Genomic DNA, 20,389 nt, shown 5'->3' on the forward strand with positions numbered 1-20,389 from the left:
TGCAGTAGACAGTGAACACGTGCTAATCCTCCTACACTTCACTCCAAACTCCAGTAGAGGGCGGGGGACGGAGGATCTCCGCTCTATCTGCTGCTAACTCCTTTGATTGCAGAGGTTCAGGATGCAGCAGGGTTGATCCCAGTCATTCTAAACCAGCGTTCAGCGCGAACACTCCGCTGTCTGAAAAGCCCAGGCTGGGTCCTGAAGTGGAGATGCCCAAACCTAAGATTCCAGAACACCTGCTGCCTGAAAGGGGTGGCTTCTTTCCAGGACTACATAAGAAAGAGATCTGCTTCCTAGGCTAACTCTTACTGCCTTTGTGTCATGACAGGAAAAGCAGGCAATGTTCTAGAGGTGCCTATGTGTACGGCTTCTGGTTTAGGGGTGGTGGGAGGAGGCTATGAGATGGGCACATTTGCCTAGTCTTTCTCCTTGCTTCTTGATACCCTAACCTGTGCTTCAAAAGCCCAGGCTGGCCCAATTCAGACCTTGCTTCCTCTGACTCAGCTTTACCCCGAAGACACAGTTTCATCTCTGAGTCATCAGGCTAAGCTCCTGCTTTCTAGGACAGCAGTCTGGCATCGCAGCTTCATCTTCCCAGGAAAGGTGCTAAGTCTCCACACCCCAGTGCCAGCCCCAGGCCTAATTTGGCTCACAAGACCCAGAAGTCAAGAAACAAATTCTTCACAAGACCAGAGTACGCAGAGGGAAATGGTCCAAGACCAGGACTTGGAATGCTGGAGTTTCGGTTCTTGATCCACCAATTAGCTTGTGTGACCTTGGGTAAAACCCACCTGAAACCCACCTGAACTGGTGCCCTTTTCCCTAAAATGGAAATAATGATCCACACTGGGTCTATCCCACAGGATGTTGGGAAACCCAAATGAGGCAGAGTCAAGTACTCCAAACATGAGGGTCCCAATCTCTGGTCTCTAGGCCAGATCTGATCCATTTCCTTTGGCTTGAACAATGTTGACCTATATATAGGTTGAGCATTTTTAAAATAAGTTACCAACAAATTAGGAGACTTCACTTAAATGTCTGGATTTATGGCTTCTCCTAAAAATGGATCAGGCCATATTAATTCCTTTTCTTGGATGGCAAAAATCAATTGCAACTGAGTGGCGAAGCCCCTTCACTTGGACAAGAACCTGGGTGGGTAGTGGGATGCTCTCCAGCTTGCCACAGTTGCCACCAATCCCTATTGTTCTTATGCCTCCATTCCCATTTATTATTGCTCTGGGGCTATTCCTGGGCTCTGCTGGAATCCTAGTGGAGGTAAAATCATTCTAGTAATGATGTTTCTGTCAAAACAGGAAATAAAAGCCCCAGAAATGTCTCTTGCCTCAAACTCTCTCTCATCTGGATCACAAAGTCAAAAACCTCTTTGTTTCAGTTTTACTATGTGCTCTTGGGCAGATGGGAAGATGCTGGTGGTGGTCAGGGCTGGGATTTGGAGTACAGCTGGCTGCATTCCTCTCCAGTCCCAGTGTTTGTCCCCACCTGTAAAAGAGGCATAGAAGCAGCTCCCATCTCCTAGGGCTATTGTGCACAACGTAGAAAGCAGTGAGCTGCTCATTCTAGGTAAGAGACTGAAATGCAAATATTTCATTAATAAGAGTTCAATCAATAGCTTCCGTGGACGATTGGGGTTGCAAAGTGACTTAGGATTCAGAGGGGGTTACAGCAATGACTTGGAAGGAGACAAAAAGAAATGCCTTAGGAGAGATAAAAGTTCAGTTACATCCCTCACCCGCCAGCACTCCACCACCTCCCCTGGCAAAGAGATCATGGCACACAGATTCCCGGTTGCCAAGCCCTGGGTTTGAGTCCTTCCTTTGGCAAGTCGTTACTTTGATGCTGTCTCCCCATCTGTCACGAAGACAGAAATGTCCAGATGAATTGAGAGACAGGTATGTGAAAGCATATTGGAAATCTGAAAAGCGATATACACCAGTTAGGAGTTTTCTGGTTTCTTTTCAAAGTTTTTCTCCTAAACTCTGTCCAAGGGCTTTTGGAGTTTATCAGGGCTAAGACCCTCCCCCTCGGTTTCGCAATTCGGCCCCTTCCCACACACCAAGCCCGCGCCGCGTCAGGAGTCTTTCACCCCCGCCAGCGAAGGCGGGGACTCGGGTGGTGTTGGCAGCCGGCGACGCGGGGCGAAGCGGCGGCGGGCCGCGCCTCCCAGTCCCGCATCCGGCGCGGTGGGTGTGCCCGCAGGGTGTGCACCCCGGGTCCTGGCCGAGCCCGCCGGCCAGAGGGCGCCTGGAGGCTGTGCGCGCCCCGGACGACGAGGGTGCGCCAGAGCGGGGTGCGCGCCCGGGACGCGGACCTGCACCCGGAGGCTGCGTGTTCCCCGAAGCCAGGGTGGGCGCCCCGCCGCGGGGCCCCAGGCACCGCGAGTCGCCTACTGTCGTACTTCCGCGGCTCGCCAAGGTAAGGGTCTCGGCGCCCCCAGCCCCGGGCAGCGCGTCTGCTGGGGCGTCCAGCACCCCGCCCTGCGCTACCAGGAGCTTGGCCCCCGCGCTCGGCCACTCTCCGCTGGTCCCCGCCGCCCGCCTCGCCCCCTCCCAGCGCGGCGTCGCCGGCTCTCTTTGAGGCAGAGGCTGCGGCAGCCAGGGCCGAGCGGGTGCCCCCGCCCCGGAGCCTGGGGTCGGCGACAGCGCGGGAGGGGCTGCGGGGCTGCAGAAGGGTGGGCGCCGCTCCCCTTCTAGCCCTGGGGAGGAAGGAGACCAGTGGTGGAAGGAGAGACCGTGTCGTCCTTGCGGCCCAGGTGGTGCAGCCCCTGCCCAGCTTTACCCAGCGGGGATGCAGCTTGCGTGCGGGACTGGGGGCTCCCTGCCGCTGGCTCCCGGGACTACCTGGGATCCATCGTGTTGTCGTGTTGTCGCTCTTCTTTCGCAAAATCCGGCCCTAGCACCTGACCTGACACTCCTTAGCCCCTGGCTGAGGTTTCCAGCCCTCCTGTGACCTTGGGTGAAGACTGGGGGTATCTGGGGGCTAGGTGCACTGGCTCTGGGAAGCACTTTGCCAAGTCTCCGGTGACTGGGCAAGCTCCTCTGCCTCTTACATCTCCTTTAGTGTCAAATCTTTAACCCCAGGTACCTCGTCCGTTCACACCGGCCTGTTACTTAGTATGGGAGTTGGGAAGTCAAACCCATGACCCCGACCACGAGCTCTGAACCTACTCTTGCCCTTGAACATCCTCCAGGGCTGCAAACCCCAGCATTCTTATTTTCCAAGCCCCTTGGGTGCAGGCCAGTAAGGTAGGGAGGGAGTATTTTCCAAGAAAGAGAGAGAGGAGGAGACTTCTCCTCCCCAAGGATAATCCTCTGAGACTGGGGAAGAGTCCTGGATCCACCAAAAGGGCCAGGGAAGGGTCAGATGCAGCCACGACCAAGTTGAAGTCTGGAGAGAAAGTATCTTGAATTAAGTGCAATCCCAAAGGACCTACCTGAGTAAATCAATTCTGGGTTCCTTAGAACCTCTCCAGACATGACACAGGAGAACATAGATTTACACTTGAAACCCAAGCACAGTCCTCTTTTTCGTTGCCTTTTCAAGTCCAGCCTTCCTGCCTCACTGGACCATAATGTGTCCCAAGGACAGATTGTTGCGGGGAATGGCTCAGGGTCCAGGCCAGGCTTTGGTTCAGTCAACAGATACTCTGTGCCAGGCACTGGGCAAGGTAGAGAAATACAAAAGTAACAGAACTTGCACTCTGGCATCATGGAGTTCACAGTCCAGTGGCCAAGACATGGATCAAATCACTCAAATAAGCATAGAATACTGCATGGTGCTGAGTTTAGTGTCCTGAGAACCTGTGATAGTGTCACTCCGTCTGAAAACTGATAGGAGTTAACTAACTGAGGAGGGTGGAAAGAGGCTTGGAGGCAAAAGGAGCAAAAGAGTCAAGTAGAGGCACTGAAAACCTGTTTGCCAGGTGAGGACGAGGGGCCTAACTAGGCATGTCCCTTAGTTCTGCATTCCCATTGACTGAACCTGTCAGCATCTTCCTTTCTTGGCCATAATAATGGGCTATTAAACACCCCTTCTCTGTCCCCACCCAGGTCACATGCAGGGAGAAAAAGAGAGACTGACAGCAGCATGCTGGACTCACCCTAAATGTGTGCGCTAAGTACCAGTACCTTGATCACACAGTCCATGTGCCCACTCATGGTGCCAAGAGCAGAAATTTTTTCCTTCACTTGTTCCCTGTTGTCCCATTCAGCTCACAATTGCCAAACCTTTGCTCAGTATTTAGAGAAATTCATGCAGTGAGTGGTAGCTCATCCCAGACTTTTGCAGCTAGAAAGAACTCATTGTCCACAGTGTAAAATTCCTTAGGGTGGTGGACACAACATTTCCTCATCTGGGCCCTATCTACCTTTTTTGCCTCGCCTCTGGCTTCCACCACTTTCCCTGGTCTCCGGCAATGGGCAGCCCCCGCTGTGTTCTACTCACAATTACACTTCAGGCAGTTTGTGGAGCACATATTGTCTTTGCACATACTACCCTTGCCTAAAATACCTTCCACTCATTCACCCACTGAATGCATACATAGCCTTCAACTTCAACATTACAATTTCCCTCCCAGAAGGTCTTTCCTGACCAGACAGAATCAAGCGCTGCCTCTTTTTTGTTTCCAAAGGCATGCCCTGGGCTTGGGATGTAGCTCAGTGGTAGAGTACTTGCCTAGCATGCATGAGACCCTGGATTTAATCCCGCCGAGCACCACCAAAAACCAAAAACGCAACAATCCACCAAAAGTAGGCTTCTGTCATGGTGAGTATCAACTGCACTGAGTAGCCTAAAAGCAGACCTCTCCTGTCATATTTGCCTAGCACAGAGCAGGACACATAGAAAGTGCCCAATTACAGTTTGTGGAATGGAAATTTTCTAGTATTTCTTAACTTTTATAACGGAGGAATGTTGCATGTATCTTTAAGATGCTGCTGAAAGTATGAATACTCTCCTTCAAATGCATATAACTTAAAATATCTCGCATACAATATCATACGATTCACAGCCCATCCTCCATGGACCCAATTTCCATAACTTTAGACTGCAGTTTTTCAGGAAAAAGAGGCTGATTGACGTGCAGTGACTGCCCAAGCACCCTGCCCTTGGTGATCAGGAGCAAGGACCCCAAGCTTTTAGTTACCAGTCGAGAGTTCCTTCTGGTTCTCTCTGCTTGTCTTAGCCAAGCAGCTTCTTTTCTTCCCTGGCACTTTGTGAAGGCCATGCTCTTGACTAGAAGATGTATATTTTGGTTTTGCTTCAGTTCAGGAGCAGCCTAAGGTGTGACAGGGAGAAAAATGTTATTACGGGCAGACTTGACAATTAGGAAGACAGATGGGCCATTCTTCTGGCCTATTTGCCACCCTGATCTGCAGTGGTATTACATCTGTTTTAGCTAGAGGAGGGTCACATGTGCTTCACAGTCATTTGGGGATGGGGACTGGATTGGGTTCTGCAGGCTAGGCAGGGAGATGTTCCGGACAGGACCATTATGGTTAGGGGACCAGCTAATAGCCTTGTCAAAGGCTTCCTCCCTGCAGGGCAGGGCTCTTGCTGGCTGTCACTGGGGTCTTGCCTGCCTACCTCACCATCCCTTTCTGCAACAAAACACTTGCTTTAGGCTATTCCATTCTCATGGGCAGATCAGGATCTGCATTCATTCAGTAATTCACTCATTCATCAAAACCACATAGAACCTCCGGTCTGTGCCAGGTACTGTTCTGGCTTCAGTTCAGGAGGGTCCTGGAGTGTGTGCCAGTGCTGTCGCAGTTCCACTCTGCAGGGGAAGATAGAGGTAACTTTACTGCTAATGTCTAAGGCAGTTGGTGGGGTGGGCATTTATGATTTCTGAATGCTGATGGTGTGCTCACTTTGAAAACTCTGACCTCAGGGCTGAGAAGGTAGGGATGGAGCTCAGTGGTAGAAACAGCATGCATGAGGCCCAGGTTCGATCCCCAGCACTGAAACATAACAAACAAGCCCCTTTGATCTTGTGCAGGTTATGTCACCCAGGGGAGCCTCAGTTGTTCTCACTGAATAGATCGATAACAATCCTTTCCCCCATCTCTGGGTGGTCGTGCAGACACAATTACTAAAGGCCCACTCAACTCTGTGTGAGACAGGAGCAGTACAGCACAGTTATAATGTGCATGTGTGTCCAGCCGTGGCACATTTGATCTTCACAACTATCCTCCAGATGTTTACTCTCATAATGCCTAGGGAGGAAAAGGAGGCTCAGAGACTTTGTGTGACTTTCCCAGAGTCATGAAGATTTTTTTTTTTTTGGACTGGAGATTAACCCAGGGCACTTTACCACTGAGCTACATCCCCAGTCCTTTTTTTATTTTACTTTTTTTAAATTTTGAGACAGGATCTTGCTAAACTACTTAGGGCCTAGCTAAATTACTGAGTTGGCTTAGAACTTTCAGTCTTCCTGCATCAGCCTCCTGAATTGCTGAGATTGCCAGCATGTGCCCTGGTACTCCACCATAAAACTGGGATTTGACAGAGCTTTCTGTCTCTGGAGTTCAGACTGTGAACCACATTGTGCTGTTTTTGGGGTAAGGTGTGTGGAAAGACGCACAGTCTTAGAGATCAGGGAATCCTGAGATTGGGGCTTGGGTCTACTGCTAACCAGCTGTGTGATTTACAGCTGGACCCTAACCTCTCTGTACCTCAGAATGCTAATCTCGCTGACCCAGGTTAGACTAAGAAACTTCTAATAGGCCTTCTGTGAAAAGCTTCCGGTTTCTACAGATCGTATTTCAAAGCAGGATGAAAGAAAAGAAGAGGGGCCCCCTTGCTAAAAATAGGCACGTCGCAGCTTCCAGGATAAAATAAATGCTGTCCCAAGATTTTAAGTAGATGGTTAATGTGCTGCTCAGGCAGTTATAGATTGGTGGTGTCTGAAGAAGCTGGCCCTGTGTTCCTTCTTCAGGGAAAGAAGTCTGCAGTATTCTCCCAAGGAGCACCTCACTGTCTCTCCTGGGCCCTGAGCCCTGCCCCTCAAATAGCTTTCTGGGGACACAGACAATGTGGGAGAAAACACAAATCCCAATTCCCACCCCCTTCCCATTTCTTTCCCCAAAAGTAAATAAAACTTGTTGGCTGGAATTTTTTTTTTTTCATGTGGCTGTGGCTTTTCCCCTTTTGTGCTAAAGGATTCTTTGTGTCTGCTGAGTTTCCTTCGGTATTTCTGGTTTGGGGCTCTGACGTCAAGTGACAAGAAGGCAGAGAAATATGGCATGGGGAGAATTTGCTCCATGCAAAGATAAAAGAGCAGCTTTTGGTGCCGATTCCCCTCCACAGTCTGGTTTCTGCCCGGCAGCCCAGCGAGGCTGGCTCTCAGTGAAATTGATTTAGATTTAGGTTTCCTCGCAGGGCACCAGGCCCGGGGCTGTGTGTTTCCAGGTGCCGCGCTCACCGCTGTTCCTTCTCCCTCCCTTCCGCCTTGGAAAGCGAGCCATCCTACTCTTGGGGAACGGTCTGAAAGACAGAATGTCAAGTTGGGTGGTGGCTGAACACACGGTATGGTGGGGTCTGTGTTTACGAGGGACAGTATTGAGTGCATGCGTGAGGGCATTTTTATCAGGATATTGGAATTTTTTTATTTTTATTTTTTAGTTGTAGATGGACACGTACCTTTATTTTATTAACTTATTTAAATGTGGTGCTGAGACTTGAACCCAGTGCCTCACACATGCTAGGCAAGTGCTCTACCCCTGGGCCACAACCCCAGCCCCTGGAATATTTTAAGATTGTTTCATGTATCATTTGTGTGATTGTAAATAAGGCCATAATGAAAGATCCTAACTGTCCCTCAATGAAAGGGGGAAGTGGAGGGGAGAAGAACTTCACCTTTTGCCCTGCGAGCCTGGGCAAATTATTCACGTTTACTGAACTCCAGCCTCCTCATCTGTAAAATGGTGTGAATTATACTGACGAAGGGCTCTGCCGACACAGGAAACAGAGACCCCCTTAGGCTGGCTCTCAGGAAGGAAGAGGGAAGCCATCAAAGGCAGCACTGGCATCAAAGCCCAGGCCTGGAGGGAGGCCAGGCATCCTCAGGGCCGTGACCCTGCGGAGAGGGTTGAGTTCCAGGCCACTGCACCATCACAGCTGGTTGCTGGTCTGCACTCCATGGTGCCACCTTCCATGGCCAGTGGCTCCACTGCACGCCTAATCACACAGACCTCTCCTTTGTTGGCGTTCCAGAGAGGATCCTCTGGTCTGAGCCTGGCCCTCGAGATGCCGAGGCTTTCTCTCCAGGTCAGCTGTGGCAGGGATCAGGTGACCTGAGCATGGGATTCAGCCTAGGTGGGACTCCCATCTGGTACCGGCAGGTGGGAGGGGCAGACAGAGGAGGGTCATCTCTGTGGAACTCAGGATTTGAGGCAAGCAAAGTGTGAGTGGACACTTTTCAGGAAGGAGATGAGGGTGAGCTGGAACTCAAATTTATGCCCAGTACGAATGTTTGTTGAGTTAGAAAGGACCTAACAGACATTCTTAACTTGAGGTCAAAGCCCCACTGGATCCATGAATAGAATACAGAGGAGTCTTTGAACTTGATTAGGAAAAAAAAGAATATCTTCATTTGCATTTTCTTTATTATCAATATAAACAACAAACCACAGTGTATTTGAGTACCTGTGACACTGTTGCCAATAGAAATCACAGATATTCATATTGCATTTTAACTGCTACTGATGTCTTGAAATATTTATGTCAATTGCAGCTTTGAAATTACAGTGGTTATCACACCTGGAACTTATTATTTGATGGGCGTGTTAGTCAACTTTTCATTGATGTGACCAAAATACCTGACAAGAACAACTTGGGGGAAGGAAAGTTTATTTTGGTTCAGAGTGTCAGAGATTCAGTCCCTAGTCAGCTGTGTCTGTTGCTCTGGGCCCAAGGTGAGGCAGCATATCATGGAGGAAGAATGTGTTAGGGGTAAGCTGCACGCCAGTAATCCCAGCAACTTGGGAGGCTGAGGCAGGAGGATCACAAGTTCAAACCAGCCTCAGCAACTTAGCAAGGCCCTAAGCAATTTAGCAAGACCCTTTCTCAAAATAAAAAATATGAAGGACTGGGGATGTAGCTCAGAGGCAAGGTGTTCCTGGGTTTAATCCCCAGTCCTAAAAAATAAAAAAATAGAAAGAAATCCAGTCAGCCAGCCAGCTGGGTGCAGTGGCAACTTGGGAGACTGAGACAGGAGGATTAAGAGTTCAAAGCCAGCTTCAGTAATTAGTGAGACCATGTCTCAAAATAAAAAAGGACTGGGGATATGCTCAGTGGTTAAGTCCCCATGGGTTCAATCCCTGGTATAAAATAATAATAGTAATAGTAATAATAATAATAATAATAATAATAATAATAATAAACATGTAATATTGCTAAAATATGCACTTTTTTGTGTGTGGTTGTGGTGCTGGGGATTGAACCCAGGGCCATGTGCTTGTGAGGCAAGCACTCTACCAACTAAGCTATATCCCCAGCCCTATAATATGGACTTTTTAAATTTTAATAATTACATTTCAGTGTTACTGGTTTTCTTTGTAGTCAAACTATGCATTTTATTTTATGGATTTTAAAACACTTTGAGAAAGGGCCCTTCATCTTCACCAGTCTGAGAAAGTGGTGAAGGCACAAAAATGGTTAAGACCCCTGGCAGGAGGTCAGTAAGCTTTATTTTCAAAGCCGCCATACCAACCTTTTGTATACCCATCTATCTCTGTCTAATTAGTGGAAGACATTCTTGAATAGTAGTTAAGGATCATTTGATAGTTGACAAATTTGCAAAGGCACAGGATTTGTGGTTTGGGTAGAAGGTTTTGATGTATATCCAGAGGTTCATTTACAAAATGCAGGCACACATGGGAAATTTGTTAGGTAATCCCTACCAGCCCACAAACCCAAGAACCCCTGTGCCTACCCCTTGGCCAGTCTCATGCCAACCAGTTCATTGCAACAATTCAGGATAGTTCCTGAGAGTTCCTGTTCCTGAGTTTGTGTAGACAAATTGATGAATCATTCCCTCATCATGCAAACCAGAATTCTAGGAAGGAGAGGATGCACAGGGAGAAGCTTTGAAGTGGGCTCTAAAATGAAGGGAATGCAGAGAGGCAGCTGAGGAGGGGGCGGGAGGATGGCCAGATGTTGATTTGAGAAGGAGGCCAGGAGAGAGGAGAGTCTGCTGGAGTGACATTAGAGGAGTGGTTGGTTTTTGCTGCCCTTTGTTGAACATTTAACATGTGCCAGACATTGCACCAAACCCTCTAAATGTGGCAGTCCTTAATCTTTACCAACTACCCAATGAGGTATGGCTGTTATTATTCCCATGGTGTTGGTGAGCAAAGTGAGGCTCTAGGAGGTTCAGAACTTGGTGTAGGTTACAGAGGCAGAAACTCAGTCCGGATCTGGTTAATTCTAGAATACTGTGCTCTTAAAAATTGCTACAGGTAACCACAGAAGAATCTGGAAAAACTCTGGCTGCCATTTTGTTTCTCTAGAGAAGTGCTCACCATCCATCCCCATCCTCATCATTCCCAATCCATCTCTCCAGACTTTGCTCTGTTCTCACCCCTCCCTCTTTTCCCTTCCCCTTAACCCCCACACAGACATATATTCTGTGGGAGTAAGGATAGGGCAAAAGCTGCAGGGACTCTGACCCTGATGAGCCTCAGTTTTCAAATCTGTGAAGTAGGGATAATGAAGTCTCCTTTCCAAATGTACCTATCCTCTCTCTAGTGCTTTGGAGCCATTTGGGGCAGTCCTTTCTGTTTGGGTGCCATCTGCTTCACACATGGGCTCCGGTAGGCTGTCCCACTCTGGTCCCATGAAGAACCTTGTTCGCGTTACAGTACATGGCTCTCCCTTCTCCCCTCCCCGCTGCTCACCGCAGCATCTGGCATCCAGTCCTTCTCAGTAGAACCCCGATAACAAAATGACTGTCGTCCTTCCATCCTTCCTTCAGGACCTCCTGGCTCATTCTTGGCAACCCTAGTCCACCCCACCCCAGACACTTATTCTGGACTCTGTGACCTAGAGCTTGTCTCACCTTTTTTGGCCCCCACTTCTTTCTCCCTCTCCCCAGTTCCACCTTGTCCCTTTTGACCATTAATGCTGCCACTCCCAGTGCGGGGCTACTGGGGCTCCTATAATTATGTCTCTTTTGAAAGTGGAAGAAGCCTGGACAGTTACCCAGACTACTGCCTCATCCCACAGATGATGACGTTGAGGACCAGGCCTAAGCTGCACGGGGAGGAGGTGACTGAGCTGAATGACGAGGCTCTTAGGCCTCTGGCCCCGCTCACTGCCCTGCCCTGCCACTAACTACAACAGCGTCCCTTCCACCCTGTTAAACGGGCTGACATTTTTGGGCACGGGGACGTGAGGAGCACATTCCTCTGCAAGTGCTTGCTCGCCTTGTTCTTGCACTTGCCCGGGGCCAGCCTTCCCTGACCTGATCTTCCCCCTCAGTCCAGTCCCTGCACCCCAGCTTCGCTGACTGGAGCCCTGTGTCAGCCGGACCCGTAGGCGGCCGCCTTCGGTGATGCTTAGTGGTGCCAAAGGGCTCCTGGCCTGAGACCTCTGCCCAGTGGCAGAGCTGAGGCCTGGCATTCCCCGCATTGGAGCCATTGCTCTGGGCGACTCTGTCTTCTCCGAGAACTATTGTTCAAAAGTGACTTGTTTCCTTGAAGGGAGCCTGTTGACCCACTACAGTGTGACCTGTCCAGTGCCATGTCCTGGGCTTTGGTTAAGTCACTTCCCTACCCCTCAGTCTCCCATCTGTAAAATGGGGGACGTGAGGAGTTTGCGCCATACTTACCCCAGGATGGAGCGAGATGGCACACAAAGCACTTGGCACATAAGTAGTTAATACAATCGCTGTCTTCTTCTGCTTTCTTAGGTTGATAGGATTATTTGTCAGTTCCCTACCTGAAGTCCTAGTTCTTGTTATGCTTTTTGTTTGATTTTTAAAATAATGTCTCCTTTCATTTTAAGGTATCCCCCCTCTTTCTGATTATAAAAGCTTTATTTGAACTTTATTTTCTTGTTTTTAAAATATGTTGGCAATATTGTTTCTTTGTTTTTTCATCCTCTGTTGAGGATTTACTGACGTAAAGCACCTGGTAATCGCAGGCCTGCCAGGGGCCCTTGATGAGCACCTGGTGCTGTGATCTGAATGTTTAGATCCTTGTCATCCCAGGTATGCAAGAGGCCGAGGCAGAGGATGGAAAGCTCAGGGCCAGCCTGAGCAGCTTGGTGAGACCCTGTCAAAGAAAGGAAGGAAGGGAGGGAGGAAGGAAGAGGGCTGGGGATATAACTCTGTGGGCCTCTGGGTTCAATCCCTAGTACACATAAGTTAAATAAATAACTGTTTAGACCTCCCCACCCCCCAAAATTCAAATGCTGAAGTCCTAACCCCAGGGTGATGGTATTGGGAGGTGAGTAGGCTATGAAAATGAACCCTCCTGAAAGGGATCCGTGCCCTTATCCCAGAGACCCCAGAGGTCTGTCTGTCTTACCTCCTCGACCCTGTGAGGATATGAGAAGCTGCTAGAACCTGCCCCTCGTGATGTCTTCCACAGTCTTCCATCCTTCAGATCTGTGAAAAATAAATGTCCATTATTTATAAGCCACCCAGTGTCCAGTACTGCACTTTGTTCTAGTGGTCAGAGCAGACTAAGCCACCTGGTTTCTTGGGGTCATCCAGTAGGTAGGGATTGAAAGCCACTGGGAGGCTGGAGGGAGGTCCTGGGTGGGTCATTAGGGAGGAAATGACTGAAAAAGAGGGAGGAAAAGTCAGGGGGACCCTGGGTGGGTAGGTGTGGCCCCTTCAACCTTCTCCCAGATCTTCTCCGAGGCTCCTATTTCCTGCAGAGTGCTGTCCTTGGTGCTCCCTTCTTGGCTGGCATGGCCGTGGTGGTGAGAAAGCCAGGGCTCCCTTTCACACTCTGATCTTGGGGTGGTGGTCCATGGGTGTCAGAAACTCACTTGAGAGGACGCTGGGCTTTTGAGAACATCAGCAGAGCAAGGTTCTTTGTGGTTTCTCTGAGATCATGATGCTTCTCTGTGGCCTGGGGCAGGGAGAGGCGCCCCGGAGTGTTAGCAGCCTGGTCCTGCCTGGTGGCCTGGGGATGAGGAGGGGTGAGGGGCACAGCTGCCCAGTTTTCTAGCAAGCAGTGAAGACTCACTTCCAGGATTCTCTGAAAAATGATCCTCCCTGCCTTGTCTGATGCAGGAAGGCCTGTTTTCTGATCAGGCTGCTGCCTCAGGCTGAAGAATCCTGGTCAGCTCTTCTCTTCACGTGTGGACAGCTCCAGGCCTCTGCAGCTCACCTTCCTGCCTGCTATTGGGGACGGCTCGTCTCCACATCATCCTTCTAACTGTGGCTATCCTGCCCTTTCCCCCAGGGCTAGAGCCCAGGAGCAATAAGCAGGTGGAGGCAGGTGCTGCTTCCTGGGACTCAGAAGCCAAGGAGTAACCTGCATCCTGCCTGTCCCCTGGGTGAGGTGGCTGCCTGAGACTTCCCAATGGTCAGCTTTAAGTGTGCAGCACAATGGAGCCACATCAGTCCCAACCCAGAAATAGGGCTTGGGACAACCTTAGCATTACAGCTCAGATCTTTTGGTGGCAAGTGGCCCATCCCTGTCCATTCTTCCCTCCTGTCTCCCCACCCTGATGGTCCTCTCCCTCCTTCCCTTCCTTCCTACTGTCTAGTGAATATTGAACGATCACCTGTATTAGGTCAGGTACTCTGCTAGGCAGGGAGCTTATGGTCCATCAGAAGAGATGAATAATCAAATGGTGAGTTATGTGACAGTTTCATGGGGACTGATAGACTTTCTTACAGGTCTGTGGGGCACAGAATAGAGGGAGAGGATCCAGTGCCACCTGGTGCATGGCGGGGGGACGATGCTGGCAAGTAAAGCTGTCTTTGGGGTTGGGTAAGAGTTACAGATGGGGAAGTGAGGAGAAGGATCTCAGGTGAGGGAGAGGAACGGAGTCAAGAGGCTGGACCACCAAGCTGTGGTACCTGCAGAAAGCTCAGGCTGATTATGTGGCCGGAGTTTTGGCCTGCTCTCCTACAAATTGAGGGGAATAGTACTAAAGTCATAACTGGCACACACAAAAAATACTTCCTTCCTTTCTTCGAGGGTCTGATCAACCAGAAAGATGTAAACCTGCAGAAATAACGTTAGCTCAAGGCAGAAAGTGAGACATGCTAGAAGCCAATGGAAATACAAGCAGGGCAGAGAAGCAGCTTTTGAAAGAGAGCCTTGGAGAACGGCAGTATTAATGAGGATTAATATTTAGGATTGGGAGGAGCTGAGAAAAGGCAGAACTTAAGTAGTTCCCCCAAGGATGGGCGAGGCCTGGACTGCATTCATGAGGGCAGAGGAACTGGGGACAAGTTTAGAAAGGGGGACTGAGACCCACCAGGAGTCACATGGGTTGCATTTAATTTTCTTCAAGTTTTCTTTGACCTGCATGGTACTTTAAAAGAGGAAAAAAATTCAGCCAACATTTAAAAATCAAATTTTACACAAACCCACCTTACTGGCTTCTTTTGAAAAAGATCAGATCTGGCAACACTAGCCTTGAATTAATCCCCACAAGGCCATACCTGGCTCAAGAATAGACCTTCAGGTGATCAGCAGGGTCCCACAGCTAAGAAGTTTGCCTGAAATCTTCACCATCAAGTCACTTTAGAGTTAATACAATACCATGTGCTCAGAAACCTCCAAATAAAATGCTAACGTGTTGCAGGGGAGGAGAAAGGAAATTCCAAACTATTTACCATTGTAATCCCTTTATCAGATTCAGGAATTGATTTCATTATTCTTTGGGAAATTTTTGATTGTGGATTTAAAAAAAAAAAAAAAGCAGTTAGGTAGGACAAATGGGAAGCCTAAAGCCTGTTAGCTAGGGTAGAAAGTTCTAGGAAGTGAAAGACCAGAGGGAGGGGAGCACCCGGAAGGTTGGAAATGGTGAGGCCTTGGAATGGGCCCTTTTGCTCACACTAATCCACAGCAAGCATTTAAAATAATCTGGATGCATACAAAGTCAAGAACTGGTGGTGGGGGCATATGGGACAGTTTGAAGCAGGCTGTTCTAGACTTAACACTACACCTATAGGGCATATAATTGCACATGCTTATTTAGGTCTAGATCCAAATATATAGTTATCTACATAGGAAAATATTTAGTAAAACATGGAGCTTTGCGTACTGACCTGCTCTGTGTTTCCCGCAATGCTCTATCTCAGTTTATCTATTTTTGTCTACGCCTGTAATAAGAGTCTGTGATGGGAAACCTTAGTGCCTAGAGAGAGCTAGTCTTGGATCCCTGCTGTGCCCCTCCGAGCCTCAGTTCCCTGCTCTATAAAACGGGGATAATAATTCCGTCTTTCAAAGGTTCACATGAAGGTTAAATAAAGAGGGAACGCGCTGCGTGCAGTTGGTGGGTGGTGGGTGAGAGCCGGTCGCCCTGGAGGAAAGGCAGTCCCTGCTTCATCTTCCATTCTTTGGATTCCTCATTCTCCACCCTTCACCGTGTTGGGGAGGCTGGGGGAGTGAGTCTGGGATGAATTATAAATCCTTTTCACAATGGATTTAATAACCTCTTTTCAGGGCTGAGTAACATTAAGGTCTCAAGCAGCTCATTAATGACTGCATTCGGGTTTTGTTTAGGACAACTTCCCTGGGATCACTTTTATTTACTCAGCTGAAGGAAAATTGGGGAAGTTGGGTGTGTGTTCTGCTGACCTGTGCTGGCCTTGTGGGCAGGGTGCCCTCCTGCTAGTGGGAAAGCCACCCTTAGCACCACAGGGGATCCACACCTTGTCTTTGGGAAAAGCATCCCTTTCCTATGGCCAGCTTTCCTCTTTTCCTCCTCCTCTTACTTCCAGCTCTAGATTTCAACATTCGCTTTCTTTGTTGAACGCGTCTCCTTTAGCAAAGCACTTCTCTCCTATTACCTCATTGAACCTTTTGGCACCTCTGTAGGTTGGGTCAGTATTATGGGTAGTAAATAAAGCAGCTGAGGTCAGGGAAATTGTGATATGCCTTAAATTCACACAGCAAAAAAACTGGACAAATCTGGATTAGGATGTGGGTTTCCGGGCCTGCAAGCCATGCTGGTCATGCTGTATCATGTTACTACCATGCTTAATTGTTGGCAGGCAGCTCCTGAAAGAGGGGAGGTTGTGGGAGGGAGGGATGCATCCTATTGGACAATCAGAAAAGTCTTTTGGGAAGGTGTGAGATCGTTGGCTTGAAGTTCTGGAAGAGACTGGTGGGAACCAGTGAAAGGGACCCAGGGTCAGTCCTTGTCATCCCTGGAGGGTTTGTAGACATCTATTGATGTTTAGCCCTTTTCTTGCCCAGTTGGTGTCATGCCATAAAATCTTCTGGTACTCCAAAGAAGACCTCTTTCCTAATTCCAGTCAGGTTGCCCTGGCCCTCCATTCCCATGTCCAGCAAATCAACGCTTATCAGTTCTCGTTCCCATTCTTTCAAAATAGCTCAGAGCACTATTCAGCCAAACTCCTTTGCTTAAATGGGCCTACTGGGCAACGGCATTGATTTAGCTCTAATTTAATATCATAGTCGACCATAGTCGATTATAGTTCTTGCCCAATAGAAATAACTTCTGAATCACATTTTAGGTGTTCTAGTAGCACATTAAATAAAATAAAAACAGGTGAAATTAATTGTAATGTATTTTACTTAACTCACTATATCCACAATGTTATCATTTCAACATGAAATCAATACCGAGAGAGAGAGAGAGAGAGAAAGAGAGAGATTTCATACTAAATCTTTGAAGTACAGGTATCTCTTCTATTTAACAATATGTTTAATTCAGACTAGCCACATTAAGGTACCAGTAGCCATGGGAAGTTAGTGGCTATGGTATTAGGCAGTGGAGTTAGGAGTCTTCACTCTTCAACCAACAAAACTTGCGAGTGCTGGGTGTAACCCGGGCGTCTTGATGGGCAGCTAACTGGCAGACCTGGGTATGACCCATCACAGCTGTGTGCTCTGTCCTCACCTTTGTATTTGTTAGTGTGGATGACATGACATTGAAAACATTCTCCTTCCCCTGTGTCCTCCCTTGTGCCCTAAGATCTCCCCCTCTTAACTCCTTTCAATTTCATAAGCCCAATGCTAGGTTAAACTTGACCATCCCCTTTCTCTGACCCTGCCTCAGGACTGCTGGATCCATGTTAAATCCATGCCCTTTGACCTCAGCTGCTGCTGGGCATCTCTCCTATTTGTCTCAGTTGTCTCTCACCCCAGTCTCCTCGCTGACTGTTGCAAACCCACAGCTGCTTTCTTCGGGTTCCCAAATCCATTCACACATCCCTCATTCCAGCACGGGACCTCTTCCTCCTTCCTACCCTTATCTCCACCTCACTATTTCTGTCCATCTGCTCTCCTCTCCCTTGCCAGGGCTAAGCCTTAAAAATCTTCCCTTTTACCTCCAGAAACTCTTCCCATCAGAACAGTCCTTTGGGTAAAAGCCATAGACTGTAGAACTTTGGCTTCGAATTTTGGCTCCTCCAGCTGTTAATTGGGTAAATTATTTAACCTCTCTGAGTCTATTTGGCTACTCTAACAAATTGCCATAGACTGGGTGGCTTAGAAATCAAAGAAATGTATTTCTCACAGTTCTGGAGACTGGAAATCCTAGATCAAAGTATTGAGTCTGCCAATGACCCGCTTCCTGGTTCATAGGCTCGCCTTCTCAATGTGTCCTCAAGTGGCGTAGGGAGGGATGAAGAGTCTCTTGGGATCTGCTCTACCTACTAAAGGCCCCATGTCTTATCACCACAGGGTGTTAGGATCTAACATATGAATTTGGGCAGCACACAAACCTCCAGTCTACAGCACTTCTCAGTGCCTAGATCATCACTGCAAAATATGAAGTAAAGTGATAAAAGCACCCAATTCTTATGGTTGTGTTGAAGATTAAATTCAACCCTTGTTGCACTTTCTAGCCCAGTGCCTGCTGTAGATGTTGGCTCTTAGGCCACCTCTACTTGCATCTCAGTCCATCCTTTTCCCTTCACTTCTTCCCCTGCATATATGCTCACCTTCCTCTGCTCCCCTGACCCTCCCTTGAGCAGCTGCCCCTTACTCTCCTAATCCTACTGGAGACAGCAAGAGCAGCCCCATCTGTTGCTTCCGCCATCTTTGTTGACTCTTGGCATAGCCCCCGACCTTTGGAACAGAGCTGGGTCCTCCTTGTCTGCAGACCCTGCAGCATCTCACACCATAGAAGAGTTTTCTATGTTCTGACCCCTTTGGGAGTCTGGGCTGCCACCCTGGTTCTTCTTCCTCAGCTGCTGCCCACATGTGACTCCAGGTTTTCCTTAGACTCCTTCTCTGCTCTTTCTTGCTCTTCATGTGATCATGATGGCACAGAGGACTCTGGAATGGACATCTGTCATCTTTGGTTTCTCCCTTGTCAACTGTCTGCTGAGCCACCCTTTCAGCCTCTTTGGGTGAATCCCTAGCCCAAGATGGAGTTGACACTCTTCCTACTCCCCAGACTCTTTTCCCTCTTGTTTTTCTGAACTCAGTCATTGTCCCCCTCCTCTGGGTTTGAAACCCTGATGGAATCAAGATCTCCCTTCCTTCCTCATCCAGTGTCTGATCTCACCATGTGTTCAGGGACCAAAGATTGGATGCTGGATGACTCCCGAAGGTCCTGCTGTTTTCTTCCGTCCTTTCTCTCCAGTGACTCCCTTCCAGCTCCCCCTGCGGGCACTGTGATGGGCATCCTATGTGCTTCACCCTAGTTAATCTAGGATGAGATTCAAGCCATAGGGGAGGAAATTATTTTTATATCCTTTACCTTGTGGACACTGAGACTGGGGGAAGTTAGGGAACTTGATAAACATGTGTTAAGTGGCAGTGCAGGGATTCAAACTGGTAGGTACTAAATTCCATAGCCCATACTGTCCTGCCTCTAGCTAGTCTAGTCTTGGGTTCTGCGCCTTCCAGAATTTAGCAAGCATTGGTTCCTGAACACCTTGTACACGCACCAACGCATTCTTCTGTGTTGGTGTGTCAGTGTTCTGTTTACCCCACTGTTATCCAGGCTCATCGCTGGTTTATTTCAGAGTCTGTGCCGGGACCCCTGTTGTTCACACTTCAGAGTCTTGAATGGGCCCAGCTCCCTGCTGTGAAATGCAAGAACCTAGCAGTAGGAGCACACACACATCCTTGAATAAGGCACATATTTCCCTTTTTCTCTGTCTCGGTCTTTCCTTCTATAAAGCAAGGAACTGGACCTGTTATCCGGACCTGTCCAGTTCTTGTGCTCCTTGAATCTGTATCATGGTTCTGCTTGCCTGGAGCCTACTGTGTACTCCCGTACGGGACAGAGGCTGCTGGGCAATGCAGAGAGAGCACAAAAGGCATCGTCCCAGCTGTCATTGGGCTGAGAATTACTTAGGAAAACAAAGCCAACATTTAGAAAACTACCAGCCATATAAAGACCTTGTGTAATTATGCCTGCAATTTCAGAGTGTATACATTTGTGATAGTTCAATAAAGGAAAAGCTGCTTCTCTCTGAAAAGAAAAAAAAAATAGGAGTATTTTGTGAAAAGCTTTAGCGCTGACTGGACATCTCACCAGTCTTGCTGCTCTCTTCCCTCTAGAAATTAGTTGTTCATTCTCTAATTGAATGTCTACTAATGGGCCAGTATCTGGGGACAGGGCCCCTCATTGCAGTCAGAGTTGTATCCAAACCCAGATTTCATCCTGTTCCTCCTCTGCTTGGGAAACTTCGAAGGTTTCCTACTCCACAAAACGAAACCTGCTCACTTCCAGCCCCCACCTCCTGGCCAGGAGTGCTGATCATTCCTGAAGCTGCTGTTCCTGTTTTTGTCTCTCCTCCATCTGCCCGTGGACTCTTACTCATCCTTCAAAGCCCAGCTCAAGTAACATCTGTGATGTTTCCTAATCCGCTGTGAAGCCCTAATTACACCCCGTAACACCCTATGTTCTTGTTTAGGTCTCTACCTCTCATTTTGGACTGTGAATTCCTTAAAGGGAAGAACTCTGTCTTATTCATCCATGAATCCACAGAACCTGGCCCAGGACCTGGACATTAATTGGATGGACTGCACAAATCTAGAAAGGCTGTTTATGTTTGTTTGTTTGTTTGTTTGTTTTTCCAACTTGGTGGTTTCCATTTTATTGATGTGCCTCCTACTTCCCTCCACAATTCCAGGCCCTTCCATATACTCCCCAAAAGAAGGTAATGAAAAGGATTGTTGAAGTTCTGAGCCCCCTGGGCAGTTAGAAACCAAAACAATCAGCGGAGGTGACAGAGATTGTTTTAGTC

At 48.5% G+C, this 20,389-nt stretch overlaps 1 protein-coding gene across 3 annotated transcripts in view; it reads left to right on the forward strand.

Annotated features, from left to right (window-relative positions):
• Window positions 1-2,254: 2,254 nt before the first annotated feature.
• Kank4 (KN motif and ankyrin repeat domains 4) overlaps window positions 2,255-20,389 on the forward strand; it is an 89,706-nt gene continuing 71,571 nt past the window's right edge. For all 3 annotated transcript variants that reach the window (XR_007104840.1, XM_047523639.1, XM_047523635.1), the window contains exon 1: window positions 2,255-2,436. The gene's annotated coding sequence lies outside the window, so the exon portion shown is untranslated. The remainder of the gene's footprint in view (window positions 2,437-20,389) is intronic.

This window comes from Sciurus carolinensis, chromosome 1, assembly GCF_902686445.1.
Source record: "Sciurus carolinensis chromosome 1, mSciCar1.2, whole genome shotgun sequence".
Lineage (NCBI taxonomy): Eukaryota > Metazoa > Chordata > Mammalia > Rodentia > Sciuridae > Sciurus > Sciurus carolinensis.